Below are 11,810 nucleotides of genomic sequence, written 5' to 3' on the forward strand. Positions count from 1 at the left end.
GATTCCAATGAACATTATTTGTTCCTAGGGAAGAGAATAGACCTTATCTTACCACAAGACTGACTGTTACATTGTGAGGTCAGGGAGCTTTTGTATCACCAGCATTTAGCAAAGTACTTGGTACATGTTATGTACTTTAGAACTCTTCAATGAAAGTATACCAAAAAAAAAAAAAAAAAGAATATCTCTTTGTTCCTCTTTGGTAAAAACCAAACAAAACCTTTTAGTCAGATGACCTACTAATGTTAACATTTTCAGAATTCTAACCATCTCTATCCTGGGTGAGATGGCGCATAAACACAAAAGATCACTTCTGTGTGATCTTTTATGTGAAACTGACTCCAACCCTAGGCTTCAGGGGGTAGAAATCATGGGATCCTAGATTAAGCCAATTAATGCTTGGTTCGCAATGGGCACATGACTGAAGCCAGTTTGCACAGTCATTAAGATTCCACTCCAGGACTTCAGTGTGTCTTACTCAAAGTGGGCTCTCTCTTTCACTGGACAGAAAGTTGTAATGATATGAGCCTGAAGTTGTAGTGACCACCATTTGGAATCTGAGGACAGCTAACCCAGATAGTGTTGAGTTAGAAAGATGGATCCTGATGCAATGTGAGTCCTAAATCAAGCTGATCCTGGAGCCAGGTTTTCCCCTTTTTGGCTAAGGCAACTGAGGTCACTAGTCAACACAGGTTTTAAGCATGCATCCTATACTGAGACCCAGAACTGTTTGTTCTGTAACAAACAGTTATAAGAGTAACTCAGAGGTCCTGCCCACAGGCTCTTATCATACTCGTTACTCAATCCACTTTCAGTGTCCTTCACTCCCCATTCCTTTTCCATTCCTTTTTAGTTCTCCTACCTCCTTCCAATCACTCAATCAACATTTCTCAAACCTATCAGTACCAGGTCCTTTAGGACCTCACCATCTCTGGTAAGGACACAGGTAACTTGGTCCTCTGAGGTCACAGCTCTACTAGTGGTTGTGAACAGAGAACCACTCTGTCTGGGATGAGTCCGGGAAAGCTGCAGAGCACAAGCAACATTTGAGTTGGGTCTTGGAGGATGAGAGTTTTTGCTAGTTAAAGAAACAGTGCTGGAGGGGGAGCTTTTCAGGAAAAGGGAATAACAGGAGTACACATAACTCTTGTTATTCACAGTAGTGATGGTCTATAAAGTCACCAAGAACACCAAATCAGTGAACATGGATTCATTTCTCGTAGGGGAAAACCAGAGTTAGGTTCCTGCAAACCTACGGTCACAATATTTTTGTTAATCGACACATAATCTTATTTCATTCATGTCTGTGTTTAAAGACTCCTTATTTAATAGATATTGTTGATTCATTAACATTGAATTCACCCAACACCACTGTAACTCAAGTCTGAATGAAGCTTGTAGATATGCATGTTTTCTCTGTAAGGCACAGCACGATTTTCCTGAGCTTTGGAACCCTAGACAGCACTCTAAGCACTTTGCTTCAGGGCCTTTTTAAAGAGCCAAACCACCAATAAAAAGCATAAAAATGTGACAAACATGGCATTAAACAGATGGAGAAAAGAACACTAGTTTACAGCATGAGAGCTGAAGCAAGAAGGCAGGGCATCACTTTGTTCTACCTCAGCTGGGAGTGTGTGTGGGGAAATGAAATTCTTTGCTGTGCCACAGATGCACATATGTGACTGGCCATGAAAGAAAGCACTGTGGGTTTTGCTTTGGGGGGAGGGGATCATAAATCAATTTTAGCAAGTAGGTGAATTTACAAATGCAGAATCTGACATCTGTGATTAGGAGGAATGCCTATATATGGGAAAGCTTGGTGTGTTCAAATAATAAAGCTAAGTTTGGTAAAGCCGAAGGAAGGAGGATGAAAACCTGTGTGGAAAGGAAATCACTGGAAGGCAGGCTAGAAAAGTGGTCTGAGATGATTTTAAGAGCTTCACATGCTGAGCTTTATGTTTTTCTTTTTCTTCCTGTAGGTCAATCACTTGTTTTAAAGTTGTAGTTGAGGGCGCCTGGGTGGCTCAGTTGGTTAAGCGACTGCCTTCGGCTCAGGTCATGATCCTGGAGTCCCGGGATCGAGTTCCGCATCGGGCTCCCTGCTCGGCAGGGAGTCTGCTTCTCCCTCTGACCCTCCTCCCTCTCATGCTCTCTGTCTCTCATTCTCTCTGTCTCAGGTGAATAAATAAAATCTTTAAAAAAAAGTTGTAGTTGACACTCAGTGATATATTAGTTTTGGATGTACAGGTCAATTATTCTTGATATCAAGTATTAATGTAAAATTTAAAATTTGAGAATCCCCCCACAGAGCAAAATGACTTATAGTATTTATTAGCTAATAAATAAAAACTACTATCAATTAACTCAATTATTTTATTGATTACAATGTCTACATTTTTTAAAAGTATGAATACTTATAAATTCCGTGCATTAGTGAATTGTGTAAGTGTATATGTTTTCAAGGACTCAGTCCACCATGTGGGAACCACTGTCATGTCCCCAGGTGAGCAGCCAAAGGCCCTGAGGAGAAATAAAGCTTGGCTCATGGGAGGACCTGACAAGGGGGTCATGCCGAAGCATAGTGAGCAGAATGGAAAGTAGCAAGAGGGAAAGGCAGTGATAGATGATGATGGTGCGTTGTAGGTCATTTAATGAAGTTTAGATTTTATCTTAAATAGAACAAGATCCCGACATAGCAGGGATAAATATATATATTGATATATCAGCAACTGAAGAAACAAGCTCAAGAACAATGTAGTATGATCCTATTTATGGACACATATGTAAGCACATCACCACACACATATGTGTACGTACAGTATACATATATGTACACACACACACACACACAAAATCTTGTGTTTTGCAAATGCTTAGAAAAGCATTCCAAAATGGTACCAGTGGTTTGTGGAGGAGAGTGGGTATATGAGAAATGAAATAAGGGAACTTTCACATTTTAATCTATATTCTTAGGTATTTTTTTTAAGAAAATAGAACATGAAACCACTGAATGGCTTTACATTTTTTTTTCCTGTATTTACATTTCCTAAAGATCATTCTCGCTTGTGGCAAATGGAGTGAAAAGGGCAAAGAGCATGAGCAGGGAGGCCAGACAGAGAGCTACTCAAGAAATAATGGTGATTTGGACCAGTGGCAAAGGACATAAATATCCAAGATACACTTTGGAGGCCGGAATGACCAACTTGGCAATATGAGGGATATGGGAGGATATGGGAGATATGGGGGATATGGGAGAATGAAGAGTAAGACTCCCAAGATTTCCTGCCTGAGCTGAGCAAGTAGTTGGGCTGTGTCATGACTTATGGTGAGAACCACAGCCACATCTCTCTGACAAGCCTAGCACAGTGCACTCTGTCCATTCTTTGCCTTGAATGCATCAAAAACAAGGGAGTAAAATGAATTTGACATGTGTGAGAGAAAGAGGGTCACATCTGGGAAACCAAAGAGCCTTGTATGAGTGATTACATTGACTAAATTCTATGAGATTATTCCCCAAAGACCAGGTCAATTTTTCTGCAGAGGACTCAGGGAATCCATTAGTGGAATTACCTCTCTCATTGACAAAACAACAAATGAGCTGTTGCCAACCCTATGTGTTTTGGAGAAACAAAGGTCATTCCATTGAGGAATCTCCCTTTCATGTCCTTGAATGCTCTGATCTAAGTTGTATTTAAAGCTCTGAATTAAGTAAGGTTACCAGAAAAAAACAGGGCAAAGTTGGAGGTAAGACAGACAAATAATGCCCATCAATAGAGTTAAACTGTTTCCCTTCCTCTAGGACAAAGACTTCTCTCATCAGACTACCCCACTTCAAGTAATGGGAGATTAGAAGGCTCTTGGGCTTTCCTAAAGACCTAGTTTCATACTTTCTTAAACACATACCTGATTGTGTGACTTCCTTGCTTCAACAGCGGTACTCAAAACCTGGGTGTGTATCAGAATTTCCAAGACACACGTTCTAGTGCAGATATTCCCAGGTCCCAGGCCCAATAGAGATTGCGACTCACTTGGTCTGGAGTGGGGTCCAGGGATACAAATGGTCCAGGGATACTACAGAGTGTCCAAGAATCCCATTTGGAGAAACAAAGAACTACATTATTAACAATGATTAATAAAATAAGGTTACAATTTAGTGAGCTGCACTGGAAGAATAAGTGGATCATGGAGATCTCAGCTGTACTTCCAGCTCTGGTCTGTTAACTGGGCATGTGAACCCAGGCGTGGGGAGAACACTACTGCTATGGTTCATAGTTTTGACATTTTAAGCCCCAGGAAAAGGCAAAGGGTTGGCAATGTCAGGCAGAACTTCCTGCGCTACCGTACTAGACAATCTCCCGACGGTACTCAGACTGTAGATATACATGAATGAGGGCAAAGAATCCAGTGCTTTCGGGCGCCTGGGTGGCTCAGTTGGTTAAGCGACTGCCTTCGGCTCAGGTCATGATCCTGGAGTCCCGGGATCGAGTCCCGCATCGGGCTCCCTGCTCGGCGGGGAGTCTGCTTCTCCCTCTGACCCTCCCCCCTCTCATGCTCTCTGTCTCTCATTCTCTCTCTCGCAAATAAATATAATCTTAAAAAAAAAAAAAAAAAAAGAATCCAGCGCTTTCTGGAATTTGCTGGTCATGAGGGAATATCGTGAAAAGCTTTTCTAAGGTACAGGATGAACATGGGGGTTCTTCTGGAAGCTGGCTTTCTCTTCCCTAATATAAATGCAGGGAAGTAATTCAAAGGATGGAAGGAGAAACTGAACCTAATTGTGAAGATTAACTCAGGTGATCAAATAAATGCCCTGCCTGCCTCTTGGGAGCCCTAATTTACATCCATCCAGCTGCCTGAAGTATGTGTCTCTGAAACACATTCCCATACAGACACTACTCCATGGGCTCTACATGACCTACTAAGCTCATACATGGAAGTTCCATACAGAGCTGGAACAAGAATCCAAATCTCCTTGGTATCATTATACCAGTATTTTTTTTTAAAGATAGGACCCAAAGTTTTTTATTCTAAAATAAGTCCCATATATATATATATATTAATTTGGGTCAGTTTATTTTTTTTCAGCCTTATTGAGGTATAAATGACATAAAAAATTGCAAGATATTCAAAGTGTACATCATGGTGATTTGATATAAGTATACAAACTATCTTTTAAATTCCCAAAATTTCCTAGCAGTGGTCCATAACGATTTTTTTTTAAAGATTTTATTTATTTATTTGAGAGAGCATGACAGCGAGATGAGAGAACGAGTGGGGGGAGAGGCAGAGGGAGAAGCAGACACCCTGCTGAGCAGGGAGCCTGATGTGGGTGGGACTTGATCCCGGGACACTGGGATCACAACCTGAGCCTAAGGCAGCCGCTTAACTGACTGAGCCACCCAGGCGCCCGGTCCATAACGATTTATATTGACTTTAGAATGATCTCAGATTGGAGATCAGGGTTAAAGATAGGAACGAATCCCAAATGTGGAACAGAGGATCTGAAAGAGAAGGGGAAGTGGCACACTAGGGCTCTGGGGGCCCCAAAGTCTGCCTTATAACTGTATAGTTTTAATGGCGGCAACTTAGCTGATTCAGAGTTGTCTCTGTGGAATGAGGTACTGACCACTTTAGGAAATAGAAGCACCACGACCTTTCATCTTAAGAAGTAAAAACCACCTAATCCTTTTATTTCTACGCACCCTCTCCACCTTTGTCTGAGTGAACAATAAAGCTGAATAAATACCAGATTAGGGACTCAGTTTTTAGATAATTTTTCCATCTTGAGGCATCCTGACTCTGTGACATGGTGCCCTTTGGGGCTCTAGAAACTTTCCAAAGGTCCCAATTTCTTCCATGACTTCAGAGCAAAAGTTTGCAGATTCCAATTGGGGAGCTATGGCTTCCTCAAGGAAAAGTCAAGTATCTCCCAGGCTCAACCCTCAGTGACTTTCTAAATAAAACTCTCTGCCTGAAACAAATCATTTCTGACCTTAACCCTTATCTGCTTAAAAAATGTTACACTACAGCAGTCAAAAATACAGAAACGATTCCAGCAGCTTAATATCTAGAATGCATACCCCTATATTAAATATATGCCTCTTCACCATGCCTGACTTATACTTAGAAATTTGGTACTTTATTTTTGTTAGAACCTTCCACTTTAACTATACTGTATCCTAAACTGAAATGAACTTTCCAGAAATCAGAACATGATTTATTAATCTGCATTAATCAATCCCAACCAAATCCAAACCTATATGCTTTCTAAAGCAATCAATGTAGAGCAAAATTAGAATAGGAAGTGTCTCTAAAAGGATTATCAGTAGAGATTTCATGTGTAAGCAGTTCTTCATTTATAAAAGCTCCAAGTTTCATTCTGAATGTTATTTATGTTATTTCAGATGCACAAGTGTTTTGTAAGATTCTTGAAAACAAAAGACGGAAAAGATACATGGTAATGCGTGGTACAGTGGAAAATAAGCAGGATTTAGAAATTGAAGCTGTGGCTCAAATTCCAGATACCAGTTACTAGCTTGTGTGACCCTAATGAGTCACTTAACCTCTGTGAGCCTTAGTTTCCTTATCTGTAAAATGGAGCAAATTCCACCTACCTCACATGGTTATAGAGAGGAAAAAATAAGGCAAGATATATATGTTTTTACAAAGGTGTTATTTTATAAATAAAAACTTTATCTTCTCATTGTTTTGAACATGTGCCTCTAATCACCCCTGTATCTGGGCATAATTCAGTGGAAAGAGATCATAGTAGGTAACTAAAAATACTGCCTGATATCTACGTAAAAGAGGGTCAATACAACCACACACTCTAAGGAAAATTAGCTATAGCACCCATATATAAACTCTTAACTTTGAAAAAAATTAACTTTCCAATTCGGTCACTGGGAGTGGCTTATGACAGCAGTGCTTGTGAACACCACAGCCTCTGTGTGCACCTGCGGTCCTTGATGAGGGTCCTTAGTATTATTCTCTGCCAAAGCCATCACAGCACTTTGGAGGGGAGTTGATTCCATATTGTGGAATAAAAAAAGAATTAGGTCTATATGTGCTGTTTATTGAATAATGAAAGCAAATTGCAGAAAGGGATGCCTGGGTAGCTCAGTCAGTTGAGCGTTTGATTCTTTTTTTAATTTTTTTTTTAAAGATTTTATTTATTTATTTGACAGAGAGAGACAGTGAGAGAGGGAACACAAGCAGGGGGAGCGGGAGAAGGAGAAGCAGGCTTCCCGCCGAGCAGGGAGCCCGATGTGGGGCTCGATCCCAGGACCCTGGGATCATGACCTGAGCCGAAGGCAGACGCTTAACGACTGAGCCACCCAGGCACCCCAAGAGCGTTTGATTCTTGATTTTGGCTCAGGTCATGCTATCGGGTTTGTGGGACTGAGCCCCACATCGGGCTCCACGCTCAGTGCGGAGTCTGCTTGGGATTTTCTCTCAGCCCCTCCCCCTCACTCGTTCCATCTCTGTCTCTCTCTCTAAAATAAATAAGCAAATCTTTAAAAAATAAAATGTACAGAAGAAAAAACGTTAAGGACTGCTGAAAATCAGGAGGATTAGATTTAAAGTGATTCCTAACGTCCAAGTTGTAACCTTTTAGGTCTAAAAGTTGAGCCTGTGAAAATATGAGTTTATGATATTCAAAGGAATAGTGTACAAAGTTTTTCTTAAAATACAAAAAACCGGGTGCCTGGGTGGCTCAGTCGTTAAGCGTCTGCCTTCGGCTCAGGTCATGATCCCAGGGTCCTGGGATCGAGCCCTGCATGGGGCTCCCCACTCCGTGGGATGCCTGCTTCTCCCTCTCCCACTCTCACTGCTTATGTTCCCTCTCTTGCTGTGTCTCTCTCTGTCAAATAAATAAATAAAATCTTAAAAAAAAATAAAATATAAAAAACAGGCAACTATAATAGGATTTATTTAGTATTTTTATTGAGTTTCATAAGAAGGGAGTCAATACACTGGACATCTCTCTTCTATTAAGCAATATATGTGATATAGAGTATAGATGCATATCTGTTTCTATCTGCGTAAGAAGAAAAAGAATCAATATAGGAAACTACAAGTAAGTAAGAAGTACAAGAAAAAAGCAGAAATTATACAAACAATTGATCAGCATTGGTGGTCACACAGACAGCAAACAAAAGGTGGGGGGGATTAGCAGTTAAAAAGCACGAGTGGTCAGGTACACTGGCCAGGTAGAATGAGCGTGCAAGAGTATATTTCAAGATAATACTTCAGCATGCAAAAGACAGCTGACCCCATGAACTCATATTCTCTCAACTTCTAGCAGTGCTTCTCAAACTTTAACATGCATCAGCATTACCTACTGACATGTTAAAATGCAGATTTCTGGGCCCTATTCCCGGAGTTTCTGATTTAGAAGATCTGGAGTCGGAGGTCTGAGAATTCGCATTTCTAAAAACTCTCCAGAAGATGCTGATGCTGCTACTCCTAGACCACACTTTGAAAACCACTGCCCTGATTATAAGGACATACTATTGAGGCATAAGTAAGTTCTGAATAACGCTAACATTCAGGTCACTACATCATAATTACTAAACAGTATTTTATAACTCTGGCCAAGCAAGAGACTAAAAAATTCCTCATTTCAAGGTAAGATATGAAAATACAAGAAAGTAAAACAAAAGTTTTAGCTAAAGTTGCATTAATGTACCTGAAGTTCATCTAGAAGAAGGAAGCTCAGCCTCATAACCAGAGGCAGGTCTACAACACTGAGATAGCAACCAAGCCTTGTGCTCCAACCAAAGATCTATTAGTCTGTCACTGGAAACCAGGACTTGGCCAATTTGAAAAGGTGTTCTTTTTACTTTTCATTTTGGTTAGCTTATTTTCTTGTTATTTCTCTGGGAAAGATGATTTCCCTGGGGAAGTCAAAATTATAACTTAAATCTTTGGAAGATATCCAAATAAGCTTAGCGATGCTGGAGGAGAGCATGCAAATAAATACAAAAATAATGAAATTAAACTCAAGGTGTTGATGTTTTAGGATAAGATTAAGCATAAACATACATATAAGATTTGTGATCACTGTATTTGTATATGTCTTATCTACTATTTAAGGTTTTTGAAGTACTCAAGAGAAACAGCCAAATTAAGCTTATAACTGTGGTTATATTGAGAGAAATTAAAGAAGTTTGTTAATAACTAATGTTTAAATGTACAATAAAAATTCATTTTCAAAGTTTTGAAATTAAACATTAAGCAAACTATAAATAAATGACATTCGTCTTCTTTGGGCACAAAAGCCTCTTAGAATCTCCAAATACCTGAGTGATTGCTTACATCAGCCAGAAATTTGACCATTAGGAAAGATTTCAAAAGGATGCTCCTGAGTAGAGAAAGTAGTTTACAATATCCTATACTGCTGATGTAAAGATGGAATGCCATCACATTCAAAGACTTCAACTACAGGACTGAGCATCCACCATACAAAGTAGGGAAGAAAATAGCATTTATTGAGCATCTACTTAGTACCAATCCAATCTCAGCACCTGGATCACTCTATATGCTCAATAACCATTATCTGTTATTCTAATTCAGGCAACTTGTGTAAAAGGGGAGGGGGGTATAAAGAATTATGGGACACAGGAAAGAGACTGATTTATCATACTTCGAGAAGGGAGTCACAGAATATGCCAAGAGGAGAGGGTAGGAAGAAATTCCAGATTTTAAGCACATGGAGGCACAGAAATACATGGCATCTTCTGGCAATGGCAAGTTCTTTGTGTGATTAAAGGAAACGATATAGGGGGAGAGGTCATAGCAAATGAGGCTAGGGAGGCACGTTAAGACCAGATCACAGAAAGCCTCAAATGCTGCCACACCATGCAGTATGGACTTACCATCTAGGCGACTGGAAGAAACAGGATCAGATCTAAGTTTTAAAAAATGTAAGGGGCGCCTGGGTGGCTCAGTCGTTAAGTGTCTGCCTTCGGCTCAGGTCATGATCCCAGGGTCCTGGGATCGAGCCCCACATCGGTCTCCCTGCTCCACGGAGAGCCTGCTTCTCCCTCTCCCACTCCCCCTGCTTGTGTTCCCTCTCTCGCTGTGTCTCTCTCTGTCAAATAAATAAAATATTAAAAAAAAAAAAAAGACTAGGAAATGTCATTTGGGGCGCCTGGGTGGCTCAGTTGGTTAAGCGACTGCCTTCGGCTCAGGTCATGATCCTGGAGTCCCTGGATCGAGTCCCGCATCGGGCTCCCTGCTCGGCAGGGAGTCTGCTTCGTCCTCTGACCCTATCCCCTCTCATGTGTTCTCTCTCTCTCAGATAAATAAATAAAATCTTTGGGAAAAAAAAAAAAAGTAAAACTGTGGGATGCCTGGGTGGCTCAGTCTGTTGAGCGCCCAACTCTTAGTTTCAGCTCAGGTCATGATCTCAGGGTCACAAGATGGAGCCCTGTGTTGGCTCCACGCTCAGCAGGGAGCCTGCTTGAAATTCTCTCCCTCTCCCTGTCTCCCCCCACCGCCGCTTGGGTGTGCTAAAATAAACAAACAAACAAACAATAAATAAGTAAATAAATACTTTACAAAATATATAACTGAGCCACACACAACATGAAAGAATCTTAAAGTTGAGAGAAGGAAGCAAGACTGAACATGTGACTTCATTTATATAAAGTTCAAAAATGGACAAAACTAACACTACTGCTTAGGGATACACATACTCATGGTAAAACTATCAACAAAAGCACAAAAGTTGTCATACTTCGGCAGGGGAGGGAGTAGGAGTGAAGTAAGAAGAATATGATTAGGAGGTGCTGTCAATTTTTTGACCTGAGTAGTAGCAATATGAGCGTTTCCTTGATTTTACTCTAAGTGTCATACATTTTTCTATGTGTATTATAACTCACAATAAAATACTGCAGAAGACACAATTAGAAGTATCCTGGAAGGATCATGAGGGTGGGCAGAGTCTAGAGACAAGAAAAGAAATTGAGATGGTCGTAATCGTACAGGCAAGGGAAGAGGACTTGAGTGGGGTCATTAGTAACAGGGACAGAGAATGGAAAAGGAGTTGAGGATGACTTAGAAGTTAGGTTTTAGTGACCCATTTGAAATGGAAACTAAGGGAAAGGCAAGTGTGCAAAGTGACTGTAAGATTTTTTAAGTTTCAAGCTTGAGAAACTGGGTGATAGGTGGGGAAAATACTAAGAAGAGCAGACTCATGCATTTTTTTTTAAATTAAGATGTGATTCACATACCATAAAATTCACTCTATAAAGCATACAGTTCAGAGGCTTCTACTATATTTAGAAGGTTGTGCAACCATCACCAGCACCTAATTCCATCCTAATTCTCTTTGACCCAAAAGAAACCCCACATTCATTTACTCATTAACAGTCACTCCCCATTCCATACCTACTGCCACTACCTTGTCCCAATGTGTGGTTAAAACCTGTCTTGACAGAGTAACAGTGACATTCAATTGGTCTCAGGAGCCCAATCCCTGAGGAGATCCTATTTCAGAGCCTTAATTTGCCTCCCACAAAGACAGGAGCTCTGGAGAAGCTGAAAACCTTTTCTCAAACTGTAGAGGGGGTACATCCCCATTCCTAGTTCCGCCCCGGAGAGGGACTCAAGTCAACAGGGATCAAGGTGGCACAAAAAGGCATCAGGTTATAGTGGCTTTCAACAAGTGGCAGAACTACCCGCTCTCCAATGGTTTGGAAATGTGTGAGTGCTTGGTGAGGGGAAAACTGTCACAGTGCCTGGGGACCACGACAGGCATTATAGGACAGGGGACAAGATACTAACCTCAAACAATGCATGGA

At 40.7% G+C, this 11,810-nt stretch overlaps 1 protein-coding gene across 1 annotated transcript in view; it reads right to left on the bottom strand.

The window, feature by feature from the left end:
• The window catches only part of GAB2 (GRB2 associated binding protein 2), a 187,363-nt gene that overhangs the window by 78,949 nt on the left and 96,604 nt on the right, over window positions 1-11,810 (bottom strand).

This window comes from Mirounga leonina, unplaced genomic scaffold (assembly GCF_011800145.1).
Source record: "Mirounga leonina isolate KUSES-001 unplaced genomic scaffold, KU_Mleo_1.0 Mir_92, whole genome shotgun sequence".
Classification (NCBI taxonomy): domain Eukaryota; kingdom Metazoa; phylum Chordata; class Mammalia; order Carnivora; family Phocidae; genus Mirounga; species Mirounga leonina.